Source organism: Rattus norvegicus, chromosome 9 (genome assembly GCF_036323735.1).
Source record: "Rattus norvegicus strain BN/NHsdMcwi chromosome 9, GRCr8, whole genome shotgun sequence".
Lineage (NCBI taxonomy): Eukaryota > Metazoa > Chordata > Mammalia > Rodentia > Muridae > Rattus > Rattus norvegicus.
This window is the reverse complement of record NC_086027.1, coordinates 110,855,490-110,871,716: the sequence shown is the minus strand read 5'-3', so window position 1 is coordinate 110,871,716 and position 16,227 is coordinate 110,855,490. Positions and strand designations below refer to the sequence as shown.

Below are 16,227 nucleotides of genomic sequence, written 5' to 3'. Positions count from 1 at the left end.
AATTCTGTCAGTGGTAGGATTAATTTAGTCCATTAAGTACCTTCCCATTAGGCCTGGGGCTTAACTGAAGTGTCAAAATTTGATGGCTAATGTTTTGTGAATTACTCAGATAAGCCACATCTTTGATCCCATTTCATAGTTCATGATATGACCATCTGCACACTTCTCTTGGAGATTTCGGGACAGCAGCCAAAGCAAGTGCAGAATACTGAACAGATCAATACAGTTAGGCACATTACCATAATCCACAGACATTAAAACGTCAATAACTTATTCCCTTGACAAAGCTCATATCAAACAGAAGGCTAGATGGCACCAAGAGATAGATTCAATAGGTGCTCACCTCTGGGGACGGGTTTCAACAGGCTGAGGTCACTTGCAAAGATGAGTCTCAGGATCTTAACTGTGTCAACTTTGTTTATTGACAACTGTGTTCTAATCACTATCCAAGCTCACAGCTTTTCCTAGAGAAGGACCATCCTCCCCGTTTGTGAGTGTACCATGTTGACAAAAACAAAATTTGCTCTGTGTGACCAGTGTGCTAATACATTTGGATCACAGTAAATCACAAAGATGTAGCTTTTCAAAGTAATTCATAAGCCAGTGTGAAGAATTCCAAAGTTCAGTGTTTCTCAGGCACCTGTCACGTGCCTGGCCTATCACAGGCGAAGGAGAGGCAGTGAGGTACTCGGCACCCTAGCTGCTCTGTGTTACATAGCTGCATTGCATTGGGAGACAAAAACAAGAATATGTAATCCGAAGACAATTCCAGGTAAGCAGGTGCACTACGGTGAACATTCTGATGAACAGTGCATTAAGGCGAGCTCAGAGGGGACGGCAGGGTAAAGTGGGGACACACAGGATAGATTGTGAGCAGTGCTCTGAGGGTCCTCTGTGCGGGAAAACAGCCAGACAGCCATTCAGAGAAAGGACCTCTATACAGAAGGAAGCAACTGGCTTGAGGGAAGAAGATAAATCTCCTGACCACGAGGGAATAAATGCTTGGGGGGCCATAAGGAAGCTTAAATTAGATGAGTCACAGTACTGCTCTTTTCTTGGACCAGTACATGTGATATTATTATTTATGATTCCTTTTTAAAATGTGAATATGTGTGAGGTATATGAGTATGTTGTGTGTTCATGCATGTATGTGTATTCCTCCCTGTGCATGCACGCATGTGTGTGTGCATATTTGTGTGCTTATGTGTGTGTGCGTGCATGCACGTGTGTGCCTGTGCATGCACGCGTATGTGTGTGTGTCTGTGCTTGTATGTATGTGTATGTGTGCATGTGTGTGTGCGTGTGAGTGCTTGTATGCGTGGGGGGGGCACTCGTGCTAAGGTTCATGTGTGGAGGTGAGAGAACAAGGATCTTCGCTCATTGGTTGTTGCCTTTCCACTTTTGGTTGAAGCAAGGTCCTTTGTTTGCTGTGTAAGCCAGCTTAGCTGGCCTATGAGCTTCTAGAGACTCTCATGTCTCTACTTCCTGTTCCCGTGGGCACATTAGGGTTATGGACAATATACTACTGTGACCAGCCTATGTCTTCTGGGAGTATGGACTCAGGCTGTCTTCTTTCACAGCAAGCACCCCTTGAACATTCTCCCTCGGCCCTGTGGCAGTGATTCTCTTGAATGGTGATTTTGCTTCCCAGGGACTATGTCTGGAGATATTTTTGTTTTAGCAGCTTTGGGGATGGAGGTGCTACTGGCACCTACTAGGTGGAAGCCAGAGATGTTGTTAAACACTCCACAATGCTTGGACAACCCCCCAACAAAGAAACCATCAACCTAGAATGTCAGCAGTGCTGTTGTTGGAAAAAAGATTGGCCTTCACTGCAGTTGATAAACAAGAAAGGGGGCGGGAGGCTGGGGCAGACTCTGAAGGAGTAATGGTTGTCTGGATTAGGACAGCAGCAGTGGTGTTGGTGAGAGTTGATCTGCTGATGAGTTAGGTGGCCACAGAAAATAAAGAGAAAGAAACCAAGGATGATGGATGGCAGTGGGGTCATTATGGCACAAAACAGTCAAGGTTGAGAGGGCAAGGCCGCCTCCCCCAATGTAGCTATGAAGTGAGCAGCTGGGCACAGGGACCTGAAACTAAATACTGAGCCAGTTATCAGCATGCAGGCAGTAAAGGCATAGATAAGGTTACCTAAGAAGGGATGATGGCTAGGAGGAGCAGGGAGAGAGTGTCTTCTCTCCAATATCAGTTAGGAGCCAAGCTGAGGAGAAACAGCAAGTGGGGCACCCAGGAGACAGGCAGCTGCAGTGTTCTAGTGTTCTGAAGGACACAGGACAGGGCAGATGATGCCATCGTCTATAGAGAATGTTCTGAGGGGCTGGTAAGATGAGAGTAATAGGAACCCAGGATTTAGCTGGTTTGCAGGATATCCATAACATAGACCACAGCACCTTCACTGGATTAGCATTTATTTAGCATTGTGTTCTCACCCAAGTGTTGAGGAGATCAAGCATTTGGAGTAGTCATAACCAAAGACTACGAATTGCTAGCTGGGTGTGGTGGTACCCATCTGTGGTCCTGGCTTTCAGAAGGTTGAGGTAGGAGGAACAACTGAGCCCAGGGATTCAAGACTGGCCTGGGGAACATAGTTTCTGCTCCATTTCAAAGAGCATGAGTTATTTTTAATAGATATCATTTAATGGAGAAAGGTGGCAACAGCAGGATTTCAATACATCAAGTAAAAAGTTCCCTAGGACCATTGAAACATGACCGAAACTCTTAGAGGATTTTAAACACTTGCAAAGCCACTGTATGAGATGGATTTGGTTTTAACAACAGAAGGATTGTCACCAGTCCATTGGAGGGCATAAGGCTTACACTCTGTGCACCTTCTCTCCTGGCTTTGAAACTATTGAGACGTCACTGTCATTTTAGGGCTCTGGCTTTGGGCAAATTGCTTAAACTCTTGACATCCAACAGTCACGTCTCTAAAGCAGTCAAGGATAGCACTGAGACTAAATAAAATAACAGTAGCAAACTGTATCTGTCGTACAAAGGGTCCCCACTGTACTTCCTTGTAGACCTTTCACTGGAGTTTTCTGAAGTAGCCATGGCTCTATGCTGGGACACTGCACACAGCAGTGCTGGTCCCGTGGGGATGCCGTGCTCCTGTTTTTATTGCCCTGTGATGTCTTCTCACCACACAGAGTACACAGCTCAGAGCATGATGGATTTTCAAACCATGAAGCTGTTGAGATTAGGCTGTGTCCTACTCCAGGTTACTAAGTGGTGTATGAGATGGATTTTTCTTTTTCCAGACAGTGCCTCCCTTGGCCTTCAACGACTCCGTTTTTAAAAAACTTGTTATTGATTCTTTATGAGTTTCACACCATGCACCCCAGTCCCATTGATCTCTCAGTTCTTTCATATCTGCTGTCTACCCTTGCCAGATCCCTGCCCCCTCAAACAAAATTAAAAACAAAGATTAAAAAAACAAACAAACAAACACAGAAAACATCTCCTTGCGGAAGCTGCGTTGTATCACAGTGTCCCACAGTACACCCTTTTGTCCACACATCTTTCCTCGCAAATGTGCACTGCTGTGAGTCACTGGTCTGGTTCAAAGCCTCTGGATTCTGCTACACCATCAACACTGGATCTTTGCTGGGACTCCCTTGTTGTTGCCCTGTGTTGTATATATTCTTTAGCTTCGAATCCTCAGGACTGGCCCCTTCACACACACTAGCAGTTCATAGGTTGAGGTTGATGTTGGGGTGGGTCAACTCAAAGCTCTGGATCTGGCCCTAGGTAGTAGCTGACTTGGTCAGCCTGCCAGCTCTTCTGGACCCACACGATCAGGGTGAGGTCCCCAGCATTGCCCAGGCTAGCTCGTCCAATGCCATAGCTGGCGGGGACCAAGGTCATCTCTTTCTCTCTCAGGCTCACCCATTCACACCACTACAGCTAGCTCTACTCTACCACCCAGTAGAGGGGCAGGACCCAGTGCTGCAGCCAGCAAGGGGCTGGGCCGGCTTTCCTGCTCTCATGTGCCCAGGGCTGGCTTTCCCGTGCTTTTGTCATCAGGGACAGCTCTGCTGTGCTGCCCAAACAAGGTGTATGGCTGTTCTTGAAAGTGCTACAACCAGTGAGGGGTGGGGCCAGCTCTGCCCAGCCATTAGATATCTATGTGGTCCTGGGTGGCAGCCCAGGGATGTGCACATGGTCTTTGGTGGTAACATGAGCTACAGACACTGAGACTTCGGTGCTACACAGCCAAGGACCCAGACCTGACCCTCGATAGCAGCACAGGGGACTTCACCATGGCTCCAGGTGGTGGGGCAGGCGACACACAGCAGCTATTCTCCATCCTCATATCTGCAGTTCCACCTCTCTTCACAATGCTGAAACTGCTCTACTTCTCTCTCTCCCCCGTTTGTCTGCCACATGCTTGCACACTGTAGTGGCTCCCACTGCAGGTGGGCCACAAGGCTAGAGAGCTTCTGGGCGACCTCCTCTGCCTGCTCTATGTGGTGTGGCAAAAGGAAGACTTCTGGATGTCCCCAGCCCATGCAGTGAGTGTGGCATGGTTGTAGGAAGAGCTCTGTGTGTCTGTAGCCTGCGTGTGCGGCGTGACTGACCTCTGGATGTCTGCTGCTCGCCGACTTGGCTTGGAGGCAGACAGGTCTCTGGATGTCTTCCTCCTCTGTGCCGTGTCGCATGGTGACCGGCAGGCCTCTGTGTGTTCCCCATCTGCCCACACTGTTTGGCCTGGTGGACTCCACTTTTTAAAATACTTTTTTTATACAGTCAAGATGTAGTACATAAAATCAGACAGACAGGCATTCTGATAGAGGTGAAGCAACATGGAAACACATAGCAGTGTTTGAAATCATCAAGTTTATACTAAATAAATAGAGGAACAGCTGGATTTTGATAAAGAAAACAGAATGCATACTGGAAAAAAGGCAGCATCTTCGACAAATGGTTCCAGTCAAACTGCTTGGCCACAATGAAAATATCCCCATACTAATGCCGCACAAAACCCGACCCCAGATGGATCAGAGGCCTCAAAACAAGGCCAGACACACGGAACCTGACAGAAAGGGAAGTGGAGAATAGGCTTAAACTCACTGTCACAGGAAAAGACTTTCTGAACAGGGCACCGTCAATACAGGCGCTAAGATCATCAATAAATGGGACCTCATGACACTGAAAAGCATCTGTAAGGCAAAGGACATCATAGCTTGGACAATGAGTCTGCCTATAGAATGGGAAAGGATTTTTCTTAAAAACAAAACAAAATAAAACAAAACCCTGGTAGAGGACTAATATCTAAAATATATAAAGAACTCAAGAGCCAGATTTAAAAAACAAAGAAATAATCCAATTAAAATGGGGTATAAATCTAAACATAGCTTTCAATTGAGCAAGCTCAAATAACTGAGAAACACTTAAAGAAATGTTCAACATCCTTATTCATCAGGGAAATGCAAATCCAAACAACCTGAGATCCCACCTCACACCCTCAGTATGGCTAAGACCAATAACACAAGTGACAGCTCATGCTGGAGAGGATGTGGAGCAATGGCAACTCTCCTCCACTGCTGGTGGGAGAGCAAACTTGCACACCCACTTTGGAAATCAGTGTGGTACTTTCTTAAAGATGGGAGCTGATAAACTTTCACGATCCAGCTATACCACACTTGGGAATCTACCCAAAGGATGCTTCGTTCTACCACAGAGATGCTTTCTCAACCATGCTCATGGCTGCTGCATTGATAACAGTCAGAACTGGAAACAACCTAATGTCCCTCAACACGAATGGGTTAGAAATCATGGTACATTTACACAATTGAGTATTACCCAGCATCTTAAGAAAAGTGACATTATGAAATTTGTAGGCAAATGGTTGGAACTAGAAAAATATAATCCTGGGTGAGGTAACCCAGACACAGAGAGATACATATGGTATGCATTTGTTTGTGTGTGGATATTAGCCATCATGTAAATAATAACCAAGTTACAATCCATACATCCAGAGAGTTTAGGTATAGCATAGACTAGAAGGGACACATGCATCTCCCTGGGGAGGGGAAACAGAATAGATTTTTTTTGTAGGTGGGGGAAAAGAGAGATGGAAACACGAGGACCAGGTGGGGAAGGGGAGGGAAGATGGGGTTGGAGGAAGGGATAAGGAGAGAGAGGGCTAAAATTGAGGGACGTTTGAGGTTAGTATGGAAACCTAACGCCGTGGAAACAGCCTAAAAAATATGAGGGTGGTTCTAATGGAATTTCCAAAGGATGAGGGAGAGGGAACCCCACTGGCTATCTCTTGTCACTAAAAGAAGCTTCTAGTACTGGGAGTAGATTACATCCGGTTGAATTGTGATTAAAGGCGTTCCATGGAAATCCACCAGTAATCCACACGGTTGCCGAGATGATAGGCTGCTTTCCATAAACTGACAGGAAGTTCCCATTGCTGAAGAGAACACCCACACAGCTCTGAACATGGAGAGCTTGAGCTACTGCCTACATAGAACCTTCACTCTTACATCCCGTGTCTTAGCCCGGCCACATAGCCTTTGACCTATAATCTTTCCTGCCTCCAGAATATGCCAGGGCACCAGTGGTACACAGCTTGCAGGATTAACCATCTGATGTCTGATTGACTTGTAGCCTACTCCACTAGGTGAAACCCATGCCTAACACTGCTTGGGTGATCAAGACCCAGAGACTAGATAGCCCAGGGACCTAGGATAAAACCAAAACACTACTGGTCTAAACAACAACAACGCAAAATTTAAAAAAAAAACTAATAATAAAATAACTTCTAATATTCTGTAATACTCATAGATTGGTGCCTTATTCAGCCATCATCAGAGAAGTTTCCTCCTGCAGCAATAGGGAACAAATACAGAGACGCACAGCCAGAGATTACACACAGAGAGTCACCTTGGAACGCACAGCTCTAAATGGGATGTCTCCGTCAAATCCCTCCCCTCAGAACCCGTGGGAAGAGGTGACAGAAAGGAAAGTGCACATGGGTCCACACTAGGTCCTTTGAGTATATATTATAGATCTCGGTTTACTATTTGCATGGGACTCCCGAGTGTGTTAATGAGTGTGTCTCTGATTCTCATGCCTTCTCTTGAGGATCTTTTTCTTTTTTTTTTTTCTTTTTTTTTTTCTTTTTTTTTTTTCTTTTTTTTTTTTTTTTTTTTGGTTCTTTTTTTCGGAGCTGGGGACCGAACCCAGGGCCTTGCGCTTCCTAGGCAAGTGCTCTACCACTGAGCTAAATCCCCAGCCCCGAGGATCTTTTTCTTATGTTGATTTGCCCTGTCCAATATTGATGTGATGGGTTTTCTACTATACTTTATGTTGTCACGTTTGGTTATATTGTCTCTCAGAAGCCTGTTCTTTCCTAAGGAGAGACAAGAAGGAGTGGATCAGATCGGGGTGGGAAGGACCTGGGAGGAATCAAGGTGAGGAGACTGTAATCAGGATTATAAGAGAAACAAATCTATTTTCAATAAAAGAGGCACAAGAGTTAGATTTATTTCCCAATCTACATTGCTGCTTTTCCTTTGTATATTTACTTGTGCGTGTGTGTATCCTGTGCCCACACCAAGGCCTGAAGAGGGTGTCTGTAAACGACAAGGCTGGGGGTACCTGGAAGACAATGGGGGACAAGAGACACAAAGAAGGACACCAAGACAAGAGTCTGATCAAGGCGACAATTTTATTTTTCCCCAATGCTGAATTTATACCGTAACAGGGGTAACAGAGGGAAGGGGTAAGTGGGAAACATTTACACAGGCCAAGGACACAGCTCTCTTGTGGTCAGGGAATCGGCTGATGTTGACAGGATGTCAGAAAGGTCACAGGTTTGTCATATCTATTAGTCAGCAGGATGTTGGTTTCTCAGAAAGGTTACAGGTCATCACATTGGGTGTCTTGACGTCAGGTGTATTTCTCAGCAAGGTCAGAACTTTATCATATGATTATTCATCTTGACCACCAGATTCGTATTAGTCTTCTGCAGCTGGCTGGGGATTTTCCACGAACCCAGTCATTCTTAATTCTAACCATAATAATAACATCAACAATGGAGGGCTTCAAGGGCATCGCTCCCAACAGGTATCAGATCCTCTGGAGCTGGAGTTATGCATGACCGTGAGCCGCCATGTGGGTGGGTGCTGGGAACTGAATTGGCAGAGCAGCACGTGCTCTTGGCTTGGGCCAGCTCTGGGCTCTGTCCAGTTTGTCAACAGCTTTCGAGGATGGAGGCTGACTGTGAAATGGGTAGGAACACAAAGGGCACCATTGGCCCAGTGGCATTCGTGTAGTACAGGCCAACAAATGACCTATTCCTAGGACAAGGAAGAGTCCCATTCTATAAATTTACCAGGGAACATTAGCATATGGCATATTGAAATCACAACAGGAAAACTATGCTGAAAGCTTACTGGGCAGCTAGGCTGAAGAAAGACCGGGGCAACTCCGTCACGTGACCTGCATCAAGAGGTGGACACTTTGATGGCCGTGACTTTCACCCAACTATTATCTGACCACTCAGTATATGTGTCAAAGAATGGATAGGCAGAGAGCTTTCTACTGTCCCAAGGACTTCTGTTTGTTTCAGTCCCTGCTGTTGATGAGGCCAATGTGAATCCCCACCTCCTTTCAGGCCTCTGTGAAATATGCACATATATACATATATTATAATGTACATATAATATACATGTATTTATTATATGATATGCAATATGTGACCTGAAAGAATATAAAAATTTAAGATGAGAATCTCTGTGCTGGGGCTGGAGAGATGGCTCGGTGGCTGAGTATTTCTTCCGAAGGACCTGGGTCACACTGTTAACACCTGCATGGTAAGTACCCAGGGCATCTGGTGCCCTTTCTGGTTGCTGTAGACAGCATTTACGGTTGTGGTACACAAACACACATTCATGCAAAACATGCATACGCATAAAAACAAACAAAGAAGCAAACAAAACTAAATAAATTAAAACATTAAAACCTGTGTGTTGTTGCCTGGACCAGAGTTATCAAGAATATTAGGGAAAATCTGGCCAAGTATTGCCGATGAATCTCTCATGCCTTCTAAATTTCTTCTCTTTCAATCGTTTCCAACACTGTGAAAAGACAGAAACAAGTTTCCCTATGCTCTGGGGGAGTACACTCACGACAGAAGTATCTAAGTAATGTCAAAACGAGGTAAAGTGTGTGCATGTGGCTTCTGGGGTTTAGTGCATGACATCATAGAAAACCAAATATGTAAGCTACGACGTCTTTGAAGAGAGAAGTCAAATAAATTTTTGGTTTAAGGCTTACTCACCGCCAGGGCCATAAAGGGTTCCTCCGTCTTCCAACCATAAATTGAAGGTTTCGCTAAGAAAAAAGGAAAAAGACTAACAATTACATTAAGCCTTAGATCGTTACTCCAGATATGAGTGAGCAGAAGTATTTCTAATCTAAAAGATGTATTTCAAATCTAAAAGATGACTACTGCCCCAACACTGCGTTTGCTGCTGTGAAAAAGACGTATGTCCTTGTTGATGTGTAGTCTCATTCTGGGAACACGAAGACTAGACGGAAACAGCAGTGCTTAAATCTTTGTATATTTTGGGCAAAGAAATCAGCTCCAGAGCACAAAACCCCAGGCTTCCTGAGCTCGCCAGTGGAGAAAGCAGAAGGGCTCACTGGCGATGCATCATCAGGAGAGCTGAAGGTTTCTGGCTTTGCTTTTAAATTTTAGACGTTGGTTGTGTCAACTTTTTCCTGGTGGTGTAACCAAATCCGTGTTCACGGCAGAGCTCCAAGTGGTACTCAACCTGTGGGGTGTGACCCCTTTTGGGTTCCAACAACCTTTTCACAGGAGTGACCTAAGGTCATCGGGAGACACAGATATTTACATTATGATTCATAACAATAGCAAAATTACAGTTATGAAGTGGCAATAGTGTTATGGTTGGGGGGGGTCACCACAACATGAGGAACTGCATTAAAGGGGAGCAGCATTAGGAAGGTTGAGAAGCCCTGGGCTAGAGTGATGATTCAACTATAAGGTATTTATCAGGCTTCTGGTTACTTAGAGGAGCGTGGGAGACCCCCAAATGCCTGACATCACTTCTAGTTACCATCCTGGATGATGCCCTCATGACAGCTGCATCACAAAGTCCCCCTTTCAGTTGACCTCACACTTCCTATATATTCCACCATCTTCAAAGATGTCTTGCAGCTTGGGATGGGTAGGTGGAAGTAAATTCTTCAATGCAAGTCACCCTGCTGTGTCCCTCCCCTTCCCACTTTAGTACTAGAGTGTCAATAGCTCCTCTACCATTACATCTGTAGAGCTCTAGATTGTTCTGCCCAATTAGTGGCCACAGCTACTGGGATAAGAGCATCTCTGCTCTACAATGGAGACAGGATAATCTTATGTCCTAAGGAAGACAAGTCACATTACAGCATAGATAGGAACTATTTACAAAGCGACGTTCATCTTTCTTCCCATACAGGAACGCTGACAACATACTCCAACTCCTAGATTCTTTTCTGACTGCAGTGATTAGAAATGGATCTTAGGTCCATTTCAGGGAACTAACTCAGTAGCTAGAGTTGACCTTGGGCCTTCTGATTCTCCTGCCTCCACCCCTGTGGTGCTGGAATTTATTGGCATGAGCCGTCATGACTATTTGATATAGTTTTGGGAATCAAATCCAGGGCTCTGTGCTAGAAAAGCACTCTACCCATTGAGCTATACATCCCACTGGAACCTAGACCTTGGGTGCTACTGGGAGAAGCCTTGCAGCACCCTGTGCAGTCTCTCTCCGCTTACAATAGCCAGGAAGAGCTGATGTAACCCCTCCAACCTTTCTCCCCACAGAACTTCTGCCAAGAGCCAATCCTCCATCGCCACCATTCTCTCTACCATTGGTACTTAGGAACCAAGAGCTGGGGGCACATGGCGCATGTCACAAATCACCTGCTTCCTCAGGTGTGGGACCTCCCCTCCTTGGAAATCTTTATGGGCAGACACCTTACTTTGTCTGGAAGGACTAAGGGTTTGTACTTCAGAATTCCCCACATGCCAGATCCCCACTGAACTGTCTTCTGAAATAGTAATAAATCTCTTGCCCCGAGGACAATTTGGATCAGTGCCCCTTTTTTTCTAGAATCCCTTTTCTACCTCCTTCTTCAGACGTAACATGTCCCCAGCCCTCAGTATTTCGTTTAACCTCTTCCCACACAATCTCGAGTTCTCTCGTGTTTCCAGCTGACTTAGAAGAGCAAATGGCACCCTTTGCTACAGTTAGAAGAAGGAGGCTTAGTGACAGATGGCATGGTGCAGCCGAGAAACGTGCCCCCATGAGAGTTTGCTCCACACACTCAGGACAAACGAGGAAGGGGTCTTTATGAGTAGTGCTGTTTACCCAGCTCTGACACAGGGCTAAAGAGCCACTGACTGCAAACGGAAGAGTTTACTAACCATCTAGACCACAGACTTACACATTCCACATCTGCTGTCATGATTAACTCTCTCTCAGGACCCAGTCCCAGGTTGCACTTGGAAAAACTTAAACAGATACAGGAGACTGCAAGTCTGGCTTCTTGGGCAGATGGGAGATTTACAAAGCAAAGATAGTGTCAGAACTATTTTTTTTTTAGATTTATTTATTTATTTTATGTATAGGATTGTTCTCTTTTCATGCACGCCAGAAGAGGGCATCGGATCCCATTACAGATGGTTGTGAGCCACCATGTGGTTGCTGGGAATTGAACTCAGGACCTCTGGAAATGCAGTCAGTGCTCTTAACTGCAGAGCCATCTCTCCAGCCCCAGAATTACTTCTCAAGGACACCAGTGTTGTTCTTTCCAACCACTTGATATCCAGGGCCATGCTACCCACCTGATAGAACCAAGTTTTCTTAAGAAGAGAACTGGGGGCTTTGTGTCAGATCAGGACTTAACCTGGTTGCTGCCCTGAGCTGCCTGTTTTCTGATAGAGAAATGGGCCTAATGGCTGGTTGTAAGTCATCGGGCTGTTCCTTTGTTATGGGAGTGGAGCTTCATGGCGGGGCAATCCTGGTGAAGAGACATTTACAGGAGCAGTACCTTACCTAGTACTTGCATACATTGGTAAACTCTAATAGGCCTGGTTAGTATATTGCTCATCTTTGAGGTACGTGGGAGGAGGCAGTAGCTAAATTCTACTTTGTACAACTTAATGTCTCCTAAGCAAATTTATTAGAAGACACTTAATATCAATTCTATTACTTTGAGCTACTTCTATATCAACAGGACCATCTTTTCCTCATCAGTGTCCACAGTCATTAGACATCCAGACCTTCGTCATCACGAAGCATCGTGTTCATCAGACCATGCTGACTTCTATCACTTGGGTGACCATAATTCTGTCCTCTCAAGGTACACAAAGCCAAGTTAATTCCTACTTGCAGGTGGACATGGCGCAAACATAATTCAGCTCTTCCTAGTACACCGGGAGGAGGGGGGTGGTGCTGGAGTGAAAGATCCCACGCAGAGAGACCCTTACTCAAGTCTTGGGAAATCGCGGACCCCAGACACAGAGAGACCATTTTGGATGTAATAAGCAAAGGCGAGGTTTATTACGGAGACCTATTACAGAGATCTCCCGGCCGACACTTATCCCGCGCAGGAGACAGAGGTGTCGGCCCCGAGAGGCTGGGAAAAAGAGTATTTAAAGGCAGAGGCTGTGAGCACCAGGGGATGGGGGGATGTCAAAGGGGAATGTACCACAAGTTACAGGATTGCTTTATGGCTCCAGGAGATAAGGGGATGCCAGAAGGTTTTATGGCCCCCTGGTTCCTGGAACAGAGCTACTAAATCAGGAGAAGGGTAGGGTCTTCAGGTCCTCATTATTTTTAAAAGTTTGTCAAAATTGATGGAGCATCTGTATTTGAAACACCTCTGGTTAGGCTTGGGCTGCCCGGTTTCTTGGAGTGATCTCTGCAGGACACAATGGCTGAAAAGCACAAGTAGGGGCTTATCAGGGTCTGGAGGACATCTGGTTAAAGTATGACTCTGAGTAAGCTGGGGGGATGTCTTTGGATGGTTTATGGCTCAGTCCTCAATAGCCTGAGCTGGTTTTTGCATTCCTTTTCTTTATCTTTATGGCCTGTTATTCCTGGCGGCAGGGCTTAGCCCTGAGTTTGTGGCTTTTGGGGCTTACTCTTTTAATTTTATATTTTTAAACCTAGAATTTGTATAATTTTCTTTTCAGGAGAAAGGTGCGGTCTGGTGAGATGCTGGTTCCAGTGGGAAAGAAGATGATTTCTTCAGTCAACGAAAATGGAATTTCACGTGAAGGCTTAGACCCTATGGACAGATTCGAGGATGTGATTTCAATCCTTACAGATGGCAAAAGAAGGTCTCACGCTTCCCTATCCCATTCCCAATTCCCTTACTACACTCCTACCTTTATAGGTTGAAATGGAGCATTTGAGAAGACTATGTGGATATTCTGGAAGGACCTAATAGGAGCTGAGGTCATACTGCCCTTGGAATAAGGTGCAGACCTGACTTTATAGTGTCTTCCTCTGGCAGCTCCACTATGAACGAATCCTGTCTTTGCCACAGAGCTCGCTGTGTGTTCAAACTTTGGGGCCACCATCTGTGACCAAAGTCAGATCTGTCTCCATAAGCCAAGGAAAAGAGACAAATTAACAGTGGAAATAGGGAAAAAGGATTATTCAATGTGGCTACATTGGGAAGAGAGAGAAGGTGCTCAGAAAATCCTTGAAGTGAGGGGCTTTGCGGTGAGATCAAAGTGTAAATAGAGGCCAGTGATGTGCACATCGGAGCCGGGCGGGTTGAGGTTTGGATCCACCATTGTCTGGGCTTCAGTTCCATCCTGTGTGTGTGTGTGTGTGTGTGTGTGTGTGTGTGTGTGTGTGTGTGTGTGAGAGAGAGAGAGGGGGGGGGGAGGGAGAGGGAGAGGGAGAGAGACCTGACAAGTTGCTAGAACTGCTGGAAATGTCTTTCTTGGAAATAAGTTCTCCCCCTGGCTGGCATCTTTTCCTTCTCCCAGCCTGAGATTCTTGGGGATATTCCAGTCTCTTCGGAGTCCATTGTTTCAGTTAACCTAACAGCCAGATTGACAAATACAAGAATCTCCTTAGAATATTTCCATTTCTGGGGCTGGGGATTTAGCTCAGCGGTAGAGCGCTTGCCTAGGAAGCGCAAGGCCCTGGGTTCGGTCCCCAGCTCCGAAAAAAAGAACCCCCCCCCAAAAAAAAGAATATTTCCATTTCTGCCAGGCTGGTTACAACTGGCTTAGGAAATAGGAAGGGATCTTCCAATCCCACTGAGCTAACAGCGATGGCAAGTGGATAGGATCTGGCGATAGTTTTCTCCCTGGCAAACTTTGCTTAAATAGCTTTAGGAAGGTTCTTCAAATGTCTTTAGTCTCAAAGAGGGCATGAGAGGTTCATAGTCTTCCGTATTATTAGAATCTGTCCCAAAGATCTCTCTCTCCACCCCCTCCCTTTCTCCCTCCCCCTTCCCTTCCCAACACTCACTAAATATGCCAGGCTATTTTTAAAGCGACCTGTCTGGACCTCTTGGCTACCCTTCCTTCAAACAAAATGCTCATTTCAGGAAGACAAAACTGCAAGCACTATGCTATGTGATGAAGCACACGCACTGAAAGGAAATAATGACAGGGAAGCGACACTCCAAAGAAGTTCTGAGATGAAAGTCACACCCAGTCTGCTCAAATACATGACTTGGGCTAAGACCAGAGCATTTCCTTCTCTGTCCTAACTATCCCTAAGCCCAGGCCTGAAAGCTCTTAGTCATCTCTAATCTTCAGAGATGACTGATTCAATCTGGCTTCTCTTAGTTTCTAACTGAATTGCTCTGCTTGGCCTCATCCTAACTTTCACACTGTAAGGGTCCAGGCATTGCTGGATAACGATACCCCAAGTCTCAAACAGTATGCAACGGCAAAGAGTGCTTTTGCTCAGCAGAACTTTCTGCATGCGGGGTGGGGGGGAGGGTGTCCTCCTCATTAGGGACTCACAGACCCAGATTTTAGTCAGTTAGGGGAATTCCATGGAGGAGTATGTGTTCTTTTACTGTCATTAGTTAGCATTATCTAGGGGTCTGACTGACTCTACAATTGGCTAGGCTCTGGAGACTTCCCAGGGGGCTGCTTACTCATTCTAGCTACCTGTTCTTGCTTCCGGCCAGATGATACGATGTCTTCAGATCAGATCAGCTGCCTGAGGCTGTGGTTGGCTAATCACAGGTTCCTGGATCTGGGTTTTTATTTCTGGGAAACTGGAACATAAGCCCAGCCTCCCAAACTGCCAGTTTGTAGTCTGTCATGGAGTCAGCCTGGCTCTGGCTTACTCAGTCCTCTTTTAACCTTCTCATTTTCTGGTTGGTTCTGTCTTCACCTGAGGCTAGCTTGTTCTCTCTGTAACCTACCTCATCTCTGTAGAACTGTCCCAGTAAAGCTGCCGTACATACACAAACCACCACCAGCAGCAATGCGCTCGCTCTCGCTCGCTCTCTCTCTCTCTCTCTCTCCTCTGCTTTGCTTGTAAGTAGCCTCTCTTTCCTGTGCTGTTCTCATTAGAGTTGGGCATATCCTATCTCTGACTCATTCTGTCCATTCTTTCTCTGATCCATCACTTTGTCCGCCCCTCAATTAGACATCACTTTCAAACATGGCTGCTTCCTTCTACAAACTAACCTTGCCTCCACTGTTAGGGATTAAAGGTGTGTACTAAGGATGTGTCTGCATTCCAGCCAGATCATACTGCAAATCCAGGGCATGTCTGCATCCTGGCTGGATCATATTTTTGGATGTGATCCCTTGCCAGAGTTTCCATGTTGCTAGATTAAAATTCTTCTACACCAGCCAATGTTGAAGTGAGGTGTAGAGGGGAAGTGACCTGCAGTTGGGCTGTAGGAACGACTTTTTATTTTTTTCCCCCGGAGCTGGGGACCGAACCCAGGGCCTTGCGCTTCCTAGGCAAGCGCTCTACCACTGAGCTAAATCCCCAACCCCGGAACGACTTTTCATACCCAATTTGGCACACCAGCCATTTTGTATGGGTTGGTCCTTAGCCTTGTAAGAGTATAGCTGTTCTGCTTCTGCCTCTATAGATATGGTACTAGTTGCTGTGGGATGGGAGTCTCATTTTTCTACATAGAGAAGAGTATCGACAGTTCCTTTCTTAGGATTATGTTGAGTCATGCCTC

At 45.8% G+C, this 16,227-nt stretch overlaps 1 long non-coding RNA gene across 1 annotated transcript in view; it reads right to left on the bottom strand.

The window, feature by feature from the left end:
- Positions 1-8,976: 8,976 nt before the first annotated feature.
- Positions 8,977-16,227, bottom strand: part of LOC134480617 (uncharacterized) — a 66,504-nt gene continuing 59,253 nt past the window's right edge. The window contains exons 2-3 of the long non-coding RNA XR_010055069.1: positions 9,314-9,366; positions 8,977-9,110 (exon numbers count right to left, since the gene is read on the bottom strand). This is a non-coding gene — a long non-coding RNA (uncharacterized LOC134480617). The remainder of the gene's footprint in view (positions 9,111-9,313; positions 9,367-16,227) is intronic.